The 13119-nt window shown below is 45.5% G+C and overlaps 1 pseudogene; it reads left to right on the forward strand.

The window, feature by feature from the left end:
• LOC145405332 (sialin-like) overlaps positions 1-13119 on the forward strand; it is a 356107-nt pseudogene that overhangs the window by 33930 nt on the left and 309058 nt on the right.

The following is a 13119-nucleotide window of genomic DNA, read 5'->3' on the forward strand; positions in this document are numbered from 1 at the left end:
GGTGTCGCTATGACATACAATTTGCCTCACCTTGGGAGGCAGGACGGGACCAGATCTGGGTGTATCGCACACACAGCAAATGTCCAAGAGTGGCCATATATGGGTGTGTAGCAGCTGACGGGTTAAGCAGGGTGATATTGCCGTGGTTGATATTTAATTAACATTTGTCCAAGAACACGAAAAAAGAAGCATTTGTCACTCACATAGGCTACAGTTTGTCTTGAGACGCAGATGAAAGCTGATTCCATTGGTTACGACTCCTATTTGTAAATTAATTTGTCTGTGTCTGTCTGTCTGTCTGTCTGTCTCTGTCTCTCTCTCTCTCTCTCTCTAGCCTTGTAACTCGTAAAGTATGTTTTTCGGGTGGAAATTCGAACTACATTTTTTTCCCACCACTTCATCACCCAGTATCTGATTCCGGATATTGAAAACTGTTGGGAGAGGGTGAGGATGTTTACTAAGTGATGAGATGTGTCAGCCTTATAGCTTGGATTGGACCGTGTGTACAATATATAACGGCTGAGTAGGGCGTGATAGTTTTTAAGCAGCTACAGTTCGTTCTCTCTGTTTTGCTACACTCGATCACTTTACGTACGTACAACCATTATTGTGGTACTTGATACTGCGCATAAGTGCCAAAGACAATGATTCATAATATTAATGTAAAGAACTAGATGGACTAACACAGTTATTTTTTTCACCTATATAACCTCAGGAGGGCGACTTTGACTGGGACGAGCAGACTCAAGGGCTGATCCTGGGTGCATTTTTCTGGGGCTACACTGCCACTAACTTCGCGGGTGGGCGCGGTGCGGAATACCTGGGTGGTCGTCTGGTGTTCGGGTTGGGTATGGTGGTATCCTCTGCCCTCGCCCTCTTCTCGGCTCTCTGTGCCTCCGTCTCTAAAGAGCTCTTCATCGTATTAAGGGTTCTGCAGGGATTGACGCAAGTAAGCCATTTGTGTATAGCTAAACAAAGGTGTGTAGAATTGTCACTATGTCCCTGCCTATCTTATGCCATGAAATTCTCACAGATATCAGTGAGAATAACAATTAAAATGGACTTCACCAATTGATAATATTGTGCATAACGGTTTGTAAGTTTTATACTCTTTCCGTGCAAGGCCTCTTTCTGCATTGCAAACAAAATAATTAGTTATAGAAATGGATGCTTGTCTCTGAATGGAGAGATCAACTTTAGCTGATGCTCTTTCGAAAATGATAAAGAAATTGACATTTTCAGACATGAGTGGCTCACTCTGTATCTTACTGTAACTAACGTTATACGGTTTCATTAAGTGAAAGAAACACATGCTCTTAACTAAGGGTTAACAGAGGGTGGAAACTGCGATACCAATACACCGTATCGTGTAAATTCTTGTAAGGAGTCTCCCTCTTAAAAGATTTTTTAGTCTCGGACAAAATTAATCATAGTCTTAAATGGGTTCTGCAGGAAAAAAAGAAAATGAAAGTAAAGATCGTTCACAAGTAATAATACAAAATTTTTGCACCAGCAATAATATCTAATACTCCTTATAAAAAGTAGAGCTAAGTTTTCAATATTAAAACTACTTACAAGAACGGAAGATCGAATGCATACTTTCATCAGTTCATATTTCCTCCTTTCTTGGAAATGCGACTTACCTTGTCCTTTGACAGACCTGCTCCAAAATTTGAAAACCTGCTGCTTTGGTTAGTAGGATCATCCCGATAGATAAAATATTACAATGGTTCTGGCTTTAGATTTCCTTTAAACTGATGGACAGGCAAACAGAGAGGCAGGGATGCGGTGTCAGAAGCATCTTTGGACTACCTTTGATAGCGGAGGCAATGATAAAAGTCACAATGGGCTTCACCTGAACTGCTGATGGCAAAAATTAGTGATGCTGCATCATGAAGTGCTGTGCAATAGCCTTAACTCAACTCCATCCTCCTTATCTTTATTCCATGTGTGTTGTACTCCCCCAGGGCGTGACCGCCCCAGCCGGTAGCTACATGTTGGCAGCCTGGGTCCCACCTCATGAGAGAGGAGCCTACATGGCTATTGTTTATTCAGGTGGGTCTTGACAGCATGCAAGTTCTCTCTGTCTGTCTGTCTGTCTCTGGATCTATCTCTCTATCTATATATATATCCATCTATCTATACAGTATACTATATATATATATATATATATATATATATATATATATATATATAACATGACCTTTTAATGTTTTTCATAAAGGGAGCAAGTTTTCCCTTTCCTGCCATTGTACGAGGCAGTAACGTATGCACGATGAAATATATATATATATATATATATATATATATATATATATATATATATATATGTACTGTATGTATGTATTGCCAGACGCCTTAACCTGCGGCATCCCGTCGACGTTCTTTAATGTCCACACGTTTTGTCACTGCCAATCCCGTTGACGTACATAAACGCGAGAAAATTGCAAGGTCCCTAATTTCCACAATATTCAATTTTCGCGAGTGATTTTTGGTACGTATACACGTGACACCTTCCTCTACAAGATGCCAGGCATAACAATGCCTTACCCAACATGACCTCCTCCCCCCCCTGCATGCCATTGTCTCAGCAATTCACCTGTTATCAGTGACATGGCCAGTATAGCCATGTCACGCCACGGTACGAAATTCAGAGCCAGAATGATTCCCCAATCAATGACAATGTGGAGGACAAACTTTACATAGCATTAGAGGAAGAAACAGTTAGAAATGATGATCAGGTAATGTGGGAAAAAAAGGTCAGGCATTAGTGAGTGAAACAATGCTTATAATGCCTATATTACTGCTTGAAAACCAATATACTCTCGTACTACATATAAATTCGTTCCAAGTAAATAAATAAATACCGTTTATGAGTGGCGTGAAATAGTTATCCTCCCATAGAACTCGTTTTCTTTGGTGCCAGCCTGATAGAAAACCCAGTGAGGTAAGGAGGTACTCCTACCTGTATCGAGTATTTTAAACCCCAGGTGAGCGATTTCTCTATGAATTTTCGATGTTTCTCACCAAAAGCGAAGGTTTGAGCCAAAAAATTTTTTTTACTAAAATGGTCGGGAGTGGGGGTAGTCAGTGGTGGAAAAGTGGTCGGGATGGGGCGGGTTAATCCCGTGAGGCTACGGCCACACCAAACGCGATGAGCGGGGAGGTAGCATTGAGTGATGAGTGGCGAGGTGAGCGTCAATGCGATGCGTTTCCAAATAGCAAGCGGCAACCTCGCGGGCAACAGATAGTCAGAAGCATGCCTATAGTGGAATGTCCGCTGGACAATTAACTATCTATATATTTCACAGATTTATGTATTGATAAATAACAAAATTGGTGTTCATTACATATATACATATACACATACGTATAGTGTATACACTTATCTGTTTATTAGTTTTAAGCCTATGACGTAACAATGGGAATAGAGCACTAAATACTAGTATGAACTTTGAACATTAATGGTCTTTCATGGAACAAACGTTACTTAAGCAATCGTATGACAAAATAATCTATCTATCTATCTATTCCCAGTCGCCATAATCCCGTAAGGGGTGGCCATTTGACTCTTAGTTATTTGTTTTACAAGGAGGGGCACTAACTCTCCACCAACCCACTTGTTGACACGTAGAGAGCACGTATGGTTTGGTTATAAGGTTACCACCCAGCGTTGTAAATGGTTTCTTGGATTACAGGAAACCATTTGGCTAATGCTTGATTATAATTTACCATTTGTATGCAGTTATTCAGAGATATATTCCCAGTGTTTCTTCAACACTCCAGTATTTTTGTAGAGTGGATCATTTGGATCCCACACGGCTTTCCTGTGGTACACGGCTCCAATAAGGTGTTCAATAGACATAATTACCAGAATCCAAACTCCCCAACACGCAGTACTAGCACGATGAATGATGTCTGGGAGTAAGGATGGCGCTAGGCAGTGCGTGACTTTTTGGAACATGGTGCATTGCTTAGAGACGAGTGTGCTGGGTGAGCGAGGCGACAAACCTCCCCGCTCATTCAGTGTGGCCACACAGATAGGGTTTAGTGTGTTTTGTCGTGTCGCCTCAACCCTCCCCGTTCATGTCGCCCCACTCGTCGCGTTTGGTGTGACCGTACCCTAAAGGGTGGCCACAAACAAATCGCCTCCATGTTGCTCTGTCCCCCGCCATTTCATTGCCTTGCTATCAGCTCACCCTCCCCCTCTCTCATATACCTCTCCACTCCATCCTCAACCTCATCCTTGGCCTCCCAATCCCTCTCCCCCCTCCACCTCATTCACATACCGGTACATTCTCCTCGTCAATCTCTCACTCTCCATCCTCTCCACACGGCCAAACCACCTCAGTGTGTTTCTCCTAACGTTTCCTATCACATTCACATCCACACCACAATGCGCGTTCACTTCCTCATTTATCAGTCTATCTCTCCCTGTGACTCCAACATGCTCCTCTCAAATAACTTATTTCCACTGCTCTCACTCTTGACTTCTGTCCCTCCAAAGGTCCAAGCTTCACTTTCATACGTTAGAGTTCATATCACAATATTGTCATGTAACTTTTTCACTTCCATGCTCAATTCCCTGTTTCTTATCACTGCTTTCAAGGAACCAGTAACCTTTCTTGTTGTACCTTTTCAAGCACTTCATCCTCTAAACTTCCATCCTTAGTCATAACATTACCCAAATACTTAGACGTACTCACATTTTCCACGTCCTGCTCATCCAACCTTACTATACATTCATTGCCTTCACTTCTATCAAAGACCATAACTTTACTTTTCCCTACATTCACATTAGATTCCGTTTCTTATACACTCTCCCAAACCAATCCACCAAGCCTTGCAGCTCCCCTTCGTCTTCACTTAATAACACAGTATCATCTGCAAACAACAGTACAGGGAGTTTCCAATCGCTTCCCTCTGTCATTAGGGCCACTCCAACATCGACTGCCCTGCCTTGTACCTCTTTTATAAACCCATCCATATACAGATTGAACAGCCATGGAGACATAACACATCCCTGTTTCAATCTAACTTTCAGACAGAAAAATTCCCTCAGTTCACTATCCACATGCACTGCAGCCTTAGCACCCTCATATATACTCTTCACGGCATTCAACAACTTCCCTTCTACTCCATGTATTCTTAATACTTTCCACAATCGTTGTCTATCCACCCTGTCACATGCTTTCTCCAAATCCATGATGGCCGCATACAACTTCTTTCCCTTCTCTAGAAACTTTTCCACTAAAGATCTAAGAATGAATATCTGATCTACACAACCTCTTCCTAAAACCTCCCTGTTCTTCTCCAACTAATTCATCTGTTAATTCCCTGACTCTGTCATTAAGTATCGCATCATATACTTTTCCTATTACACTGAGAAGACTAATGCCCCTATGATTACCACATACTTCTTTTTCCTCTTTTCCTTTGTACAGGAGAATAATTATATCTGACTTCCAATCCTTCATCCCAGGCCAATTCGCACATCTTCCACATCCATTTTACTACTATCTCTTCCCCATACTTGAGCACTTCATCACACACTCCATCAATTCCTGGGGCTTTCCCCATTTTATCTTAATTCATTGCTTCCACAACTTCCATCCTACTGATTTCTTCCTCTCTTACATCCCTCCATCTCCCAGCCATTCCCCAGTTACTTACACTCGCATTGCATTCATTCTCTATGTTCAAGAGTTCCTGAAAGTGTTCCCTCCATCAGCTCACTTTTCTCCCTTCCCCACTAGTAATCTACAATTTTTATCTTTCACTCCTCAGCTAACTTCTTTGGCACTCTGTCTAACTCTCTTAACCTCTGTCCAGTACATTCTCTTACATTTCCTCCACTTTATACTCAAATTCCCTCCAAATTCCACATTCTCTCCTTACTCTCTCTTACTAATATGTGCACCTCTTTCTTCAACTCTACATATAACTCTATCTTCCGTCACTCAACTTCTTCCACGCCCCTATTTCTCATCCACTCACTATATGCTTTCTTCTTTTGTGCCACAGCCTGTCTCACCTCTTCATTCCACCATGCTGTTCCCTGCACCCCCTTTCGTCTTCACTCCACACACCACCTCACATGCTGCACGGATTCCTTCTGTGAATATCTTGCACACACCTTCCACTTCCCCCATCTGCTCCAATCCATATTTACCCAACCGCTCCTCCACTTCCCTCTTAGATTCTGCCTTTTTTCCTTCCTCTTGTAACCTTTCCACTCTCCTTGTATGAACTACTTCCTTCTGTACTTCCCTTCTACTATTTTTCCATAACCAAGTGGTGATCAGAAAGTCCACTCCCCCAACCTCTACTGTATATTCTCTTGCATCCATTACACACCTTCTCATCCAGTCACCCACACACACATAATGAATCATTGCCTTCCGTTCATTCAGTTCACCACCCACCCTTCTCATCATTCGCCACATATACCTATGGATCATTTTGTGCCAGAAGAGGGTATTGGCTATCACCAACCCCCTCGCAGCACAAATGTCCACTGAAGCACTGCCATTCTCATCCATCACTGCAGGCACATCCCCCTCACCAACTACTCCATCCACCTTCACATTCCCTACTTTTCCATTCGTATCTCCAAATAAAAACACCCTCTCATTCCTTTCAAACCTTTCCATGCACGCTTCCACATTTATCCAGGACTCTTCTCTCAGTCTGCTTGCACGATCTAGCGTTGATGCATACTCGCACACAATCGTCTTCATTTGTAGTCCAAATTTCAATCTTACCCACACAATCCTTGAGCCAACCGATCTATACACTCTTATATTCTCTTTCCATCTATTACTCACAATAATACATACTCCTTCATTTGCCCTCTTATTCTCACCTATTCATGCGTATATATCCCATCCATACTCCCATTCTCTCACACTGTCACCTCTCATGTAGTTTCAGTTAATCCACATACATCCACTTTTGGACCTTCATGCATCTGGACAATCTCTTTCTTTCACCTCCTGATTTGCATTCCTTACATTTCATGTAGCTATCCGTACCATGTCCTTTGTTCGGTCTATAGTCATCACCTTTCTGTCAGTCCTGGTCCGAGGCTTCTTGTTCGTATTTTTAGTTAGTTATTTTCCGGGGAGAGGCACTAACCCTCCGCCAGCCCACTTGTTATCACGTAGGGAACACGTGTCGGTTGGTTATAAGGTTACCACCCAATGTTGTAAATGCTTTCCTGGTTTACAGGAAATCATTTAATGTAGCTGGCCACTCAGTGCGGAGCTACCCTAAAAAGAGAGTACCACTACACGAGGATATATATATATATATATATATATATATATATATATATATATATATATATATATATATATATATATATATATATATATATATATTTATAGAACTGACATAACCTTACATTTTTTTATCATAAAGAAAGCAAGTTTTCTTTTTTCTGGCATTATAGGCGGCACTAATGTATGCACGATGATCTATTGAACAGTAAGGCATGGCACAAATAATTCATGAATATTTGACATGGACTTGACTCTTCTACTGTATCTCTGTTCTGATCACCACTTGTGGTTTCCAGTGAGCTACAAAAGCTCAAAATGCATGCTCAATATTAAGTTATTTAGTAGCTTATTTAATCCCTGCTGGATGTTTTACAGTGATGTCATTCCACTCTCACTGCTTGGCCTGGCCAGTCGCCACCATGCCCGAGCTAACCGAGACTTCAGCTTCATCTGCTCACGCCCTCGACCCGTTGAGGGGGACACCTAGCAGCAGATCAGAGCCGCCAGGAGCCACTACCATCCAGGGAACCGTGAATTGGTTCAACGTGAGAGCGTGTTACGGTTTCATCAAGCGCCAGGATACTGGTGCTGATGTTTTCGTTCACGTTTCGGCGATCGTTGCACCAAATCCACGGCATTCGCAGCGCTCACTTGGCGATGGGGAGACGGTGAAGTTTAGTGTTGTTCAGGCTCCCAAGGGTCCCGAAGCCAGGGATGTCTCTGGGCCGGGGGGCGTTGCTGTGCAGGGCTCTGCCTATGCACGGCGGCGCCCCACGTCCCTGAGGCGTCGGCCGAGGGGTCCTGGGAGTGCTGCTCACACTAACACACTTGTTGCGATGTGTATCGCGACTGCCGAAGCTTTTAGTGGGGGTGACAAGGCGGTTTTGGCTGTTCTCCTCCCTCAAATCTTTGAGGAGAATGGCCTTCCACGCCTTGCCATTCCTCGAAGCTTTGCTCGTGATACACGTCTCCCCCCTCGTCAGAAGCGTCAGGCTAGGCGTCAGCAGCCAACACCACCCCGCACGACACCGCGGAAACGGCTGTGTTTAGATGCCCCCCTCAACAGAGCGACTTTTTTTTTTTTTTTCATAATAATCATGGCGGCGCAACTGCCAGGGTCATATGCCGCCGTATAACAAAGAAGTAAAAAGCAAAAAAACAAAAAACAGAGGATAAGCCACACAATCAAAAAGGAGAAATTCTAAATATCCTTAAGAAGTCCTGCCTCCTTCACAAAGGAGAGGGTTGCCCCTCCCAAGACACAGGCATCCTCCCCAAGCACGGAGGAAAGATGATACACACCACCATCCGTTTGGTGGTCAGAGAGGAACCGACGCCGCAAATCCTCAAGACTAGGGCACTCCACCAACAGGTGCCGAACAGTCAAGGGAACCAGACAGTCATCACAGAATGGAGGAGGAGCCCTCTCCATTAAAAAACCGTGAGAGAAACGGGTGTGGCCAATGCGGAGGCGGCACAAAGCAGTCTCCCATTGACGAGGGAAGCCCTGGTAACTGAATGAGCCCACCTTCTGGCAAATCGAGCGCAACTTATTGGCACCCACAGCATCCCAATGCTCCTGCCAACAGCACCAAACCCTGAAGGCAATAAAGGAGTGCATATCTGCAGCAGGCAGACGATACAGAGGGGACTGTGCAAGAGGGGAACGAGCCGCTGCTGCCTTGGCCAGCTGATCAGCTCGTTCATTCCCTGCCACTCCTACATGAGCTGGAACCCAACAGAAATCTACACGACGTCCACGACGCCCTCAAAGGAAAAGCCACTCTAAAATGGATAAAACCAAAGGATGAGAGAGATTAAAAGACTCCATTGCAGAAAGAGCACTTTGTGAGTCACTAAAAACAGTAAAAGCAGTGTGGGGGAGAGTGAAGAGAATCTGAAGGGCAAATAAAATAACAGTCAGCTCAGCCATAAAAACAGAAGCAGTCACAGGGAGGCTCCCACCTCGAAAGGAGGTGGGAAACACCACACCAAAGCCCACACCCGCATCAGACTTAGATCCATCAGTATAAACTGGTATGGAGTCCCCATGAGAAGAGGCATGCTCTAAAAACAGAGAAAATAAAACCTGAGAAGGAGGGGAGGCCTTACTGGATGAGAAGAAACGACAAAATGTCACCCTGGGGAGAAGCCAGTAGCCCACCCTTGGGACACGGTGGGGAGTGATCGGCACAGAAGGAACAGAGAAGCTAGACATAACTGACTGCACCCTGAAACCAAAGGGCTTTGGAAAGGATGGCCGAGTGACAAAAATAGGTGACCGAGAATCTTGAGAGACTTTGACAAAGGGCACAGAGTCTGGGAGACGAGATAAGCGATACCAACATCTCATCAAAAGGGAAGAGCGGAGCAAGTCTAGAGGAACGACACCAGCATCAGCCAACAAGATCGGAATGCCCCAATGGCGAGACGAACACCAGCATGATGTATGGAATCTAAAATACGAAGCCGGGCTTCTGAGGCAGAGGAATAAACTTCACATCCATAATGAAGTTTGGATAAAATCAGAGACTGATGCAAGAGGAGGAGGGTCTTGCGATCAGCTCCCCAGTATGTGTGCGCTAAAACTTTCAAGAGACCCAATGCTCTGAGACACTCAGCTTTTACGTACCTCAAGTGAGGGACCCAAGTCAACCGGCTGTCAAAAATCAGCCCTAAAAACCAGGTTTCCTTTAAACACGAAATACGACGCCCATCTTAAAAAAGGTTTGGGTCAGGGTGGACTCCACGAACGCGGCAAAAATGCATGGCAACGGTCTTCTTGAAGGAAAATCGAAAACCTCGTTCATCAGCCCATCTAGAGACACGGTTGAGAGCCATCTGCATCCTCCTTTCTGCCATTGACATCCGTGAGGCAGTGACAGAGATTGATAAATCGTCAACATAGAGAGAGCCACGAACACCATCAGGGAGCACAGAAATAACGCTGTTAATTGCCACTGCGAAAAGGGTAACACTTAGTATGCTCCCTTGTGGCACACCATCCTCAAGGGGACGTGCAGTAGACAGCTCACTCCCAACTCGGACCCGAATAAAACGATTAGATAAAAACTCCCTGATAAAAGTGGGGAGTTGCGCACGAAGACCAAACTCATAAAGAGATTGCAATATACCATGACGCCAGGAAGTGTCGTACGCCTTCTCCAAATCAAAGAACACTGTGATATGATGCTGGTTAGTTGCAAAAGCCTGGCAGATGGAAGATTCTAAAGAAAAGAGAGCATCTGTGGTCGACCGCATCTTCCGAAACCCACACGGGACTGGAGACAAGTAACCACCCTTCTCTAAGTACCACACGAGCCAACTATTCACCATCATTTCGAGGACCTTACAAAGGCAAGATGTCAGCGAGATAGGGCGATAATTAGTGGCCTGCAAGTAATCCTTACCCACCTTAGGGATGGGAAGAACCACAGCAACACCCCCATGAGGTCGGAAACCCACCATTGCACCAAATTCTGTTATACGGTGACAACAGAAAATGAAGGGCTGCATCAGGCAAGTGGTGTAAGAAGGCATATGGGACATCATCCAAGCCTGGAGACGAGTCACGACACTGCGACAATGCCGTCTGAAGTTCAGAAACAGAAAAAGCAACATTACATGACTCCTCCGCAGTAGATGGACAACTAATGCCCAAAGATTCCAGGTGCCGTTGGCGGCGTGCCGACGGGGATGAGGTGTCCTTCCTAGAGACATTAGCAAAATGAGCTGCAAATATCTCGGCAACAGACGAAGAATGAGCCACCACCACACCTGCATGAGATAAAACAGGAGGAGAGGGAACGGGAAATTTCCCTGAAATCTTCCTCACCCGTTTCCACACTTTTGTGAGAGGAGTCTGTGAAGAAACTGAAGACACAAATGATGCCCAAGACTTCCTCTTAGCCTCCTTCATAACCCGCCGGGCATGAGCTTGGGCCCTCCTATATGCCGCTAAGTAACCAGGGTCACCTCGGTGACGACGAAGTCGGGAGAAAGCAGCACGTTTAGCCCGAACAGCAGAAGCACACTCATCAGTCCACCAGGGATCTGGACGGCAAGGAAAGTGACCAGCTGTTCTCGGAATACTCTGCAGTGCCGCCGAGTGTAGTAAGTCTGTGAAATGCTCAACAGCAGCATCAGTGCTGACAAAATCCTCCACACATCGGTTCGGGGAACACAGCTCCTCAAAAACCGGCCAGACCGCCCTATCCAAGCGCCAGCGGGGAAGATGACGCCAAGGCGCACTCTGTGTCGATCTTAATAAAATAGGGAAGTGGTCACTGCCATGTAAGTCCGGTAACACAGCCCATGTAAAATTCAGGGTTACCCCTGCAGAGCACAGAGACAAATCAATAGAAGTAAAAATACCCGTTTGACTATGGAAGTAAGTAACTTCACCAGAATTTAAAATGTACAGGTCCACATCCTCCACAATGGAGGCTAACATAGTACCTCTAGCATCAGCTGTGGAGCCACCCCACAGGGGATGATGACTGTTCATGTCGGCCAGCAAGAAATAGGATGAGGGAAGTACACGAATAAGATTTTCAAGATCAACCCTCTCAATAGTGGCACTAGGAGGGAGGTACAAAGAGCACACAGTATAACGACAGGGAAGGAAAATCTGGAGAGCAACAGCCTGCAGTGGAGTGTTAAGACTCACAGCAGTGAAAGGTATGTCACTGCGCACTAGAATAGCCACACCCCCACCATGACCCTGTCCAGGAAGAGGATCTGAATAAAAAACCTGGTAACCAGGTGGACTGGGAGGCGCAGCATCACCAACCATTGTCTCTTGTAGGCAAACACACACAGGTGAATACTCAGCCAGAAGCCAGCGGAGTTCCTCCCAGTTGGCTCGTAAACCACGGCAGTTCCATTGAATAATATTAGCCATTAAAACTACTGAAAAAAAAGGGGCAGGGGAGAGGGACAAACAGAAAACCATAAAAAAATACTAAAAATATTAAAATGGAGGAACTATATACACAAAAGAAAGGGTCACTTAGTGGAAACCACTGAGCGACCCTGGGAGACAATCTTCTTGGGAATGCGGATACGCCCACTAAGGGGCTTGTCACGGGCAGCAGCATGGCTAGAACGAGGGCCTGGGGTCTGCGAAGTGTTGGGAGACTTCACAGACACCCGTCGCTGCCCAGCAGGAGAGGAAGAGCTACTCCGAACTCTGCCCGGGGCCCCCAGTGAACCAAGAGGTCGAGCAGGAAGGATTGGGGTCCTGGCCTCCAAACGTGGAGGGGGCAGGACAGGATCCTCCGAGGTAACCGGAGGAGGAACATCCGATACCCCGGAGGAAGAGGTGCCAGACTGACCTGACACCCCAGAAGCCCCCGAAGACCCAGAAGCAGGGTCTGAGGGCTGTTGCACAGATGGACTAACTACAGAGGATGTGGACTCCACGACCGACACCTTGCTTGGAGGATCTTCAAGACTCAAAGACTCTGAAGAACCACGATGACGTTTAGCAAATGAAGAATGTGCACCATGACTACCAGGGGATACCATAGATGTAGAGGTTGAGTCTTGAACTGTAGCGGCAACCATCTCAAGTGCGGGAGATTGTTGCACTGACATGGAATCAGCAGATGAAGGCATAGGAGCTGACACAACAGGAGGAACTCGGGTCTGCTGCTGGACAGGACGACGAGGACGGCTATGACCGGACAAAACTGACGCATAAGACACTCCGTTACGGAAAACAGATGACATGGCTCTACTCCTGGCCTCAGGAAAGCTTATTTTATCCCGATTACGGATGAGGAGGATCTCCTTCTCCAACCAAACCGGGCACAGTCTTTAGATGAAGCAGGAT

The sequence above is a fragment of the Coenobita brevimanus genome, chromosome 66, assembly GCF_032717465.1.
Source record: "Coenobita brevimanus isolate Jiangsu-jjx chromosome 66, ASM3271746v2, whole genome shotgun sequence".
Classification (NCBI taxonomy): Eukaryota; Metazoa; Arthropoda; class Malacostraca; order Decapoda; family Coenobitidae; genus Coenobita; species Coenobita brevimanus.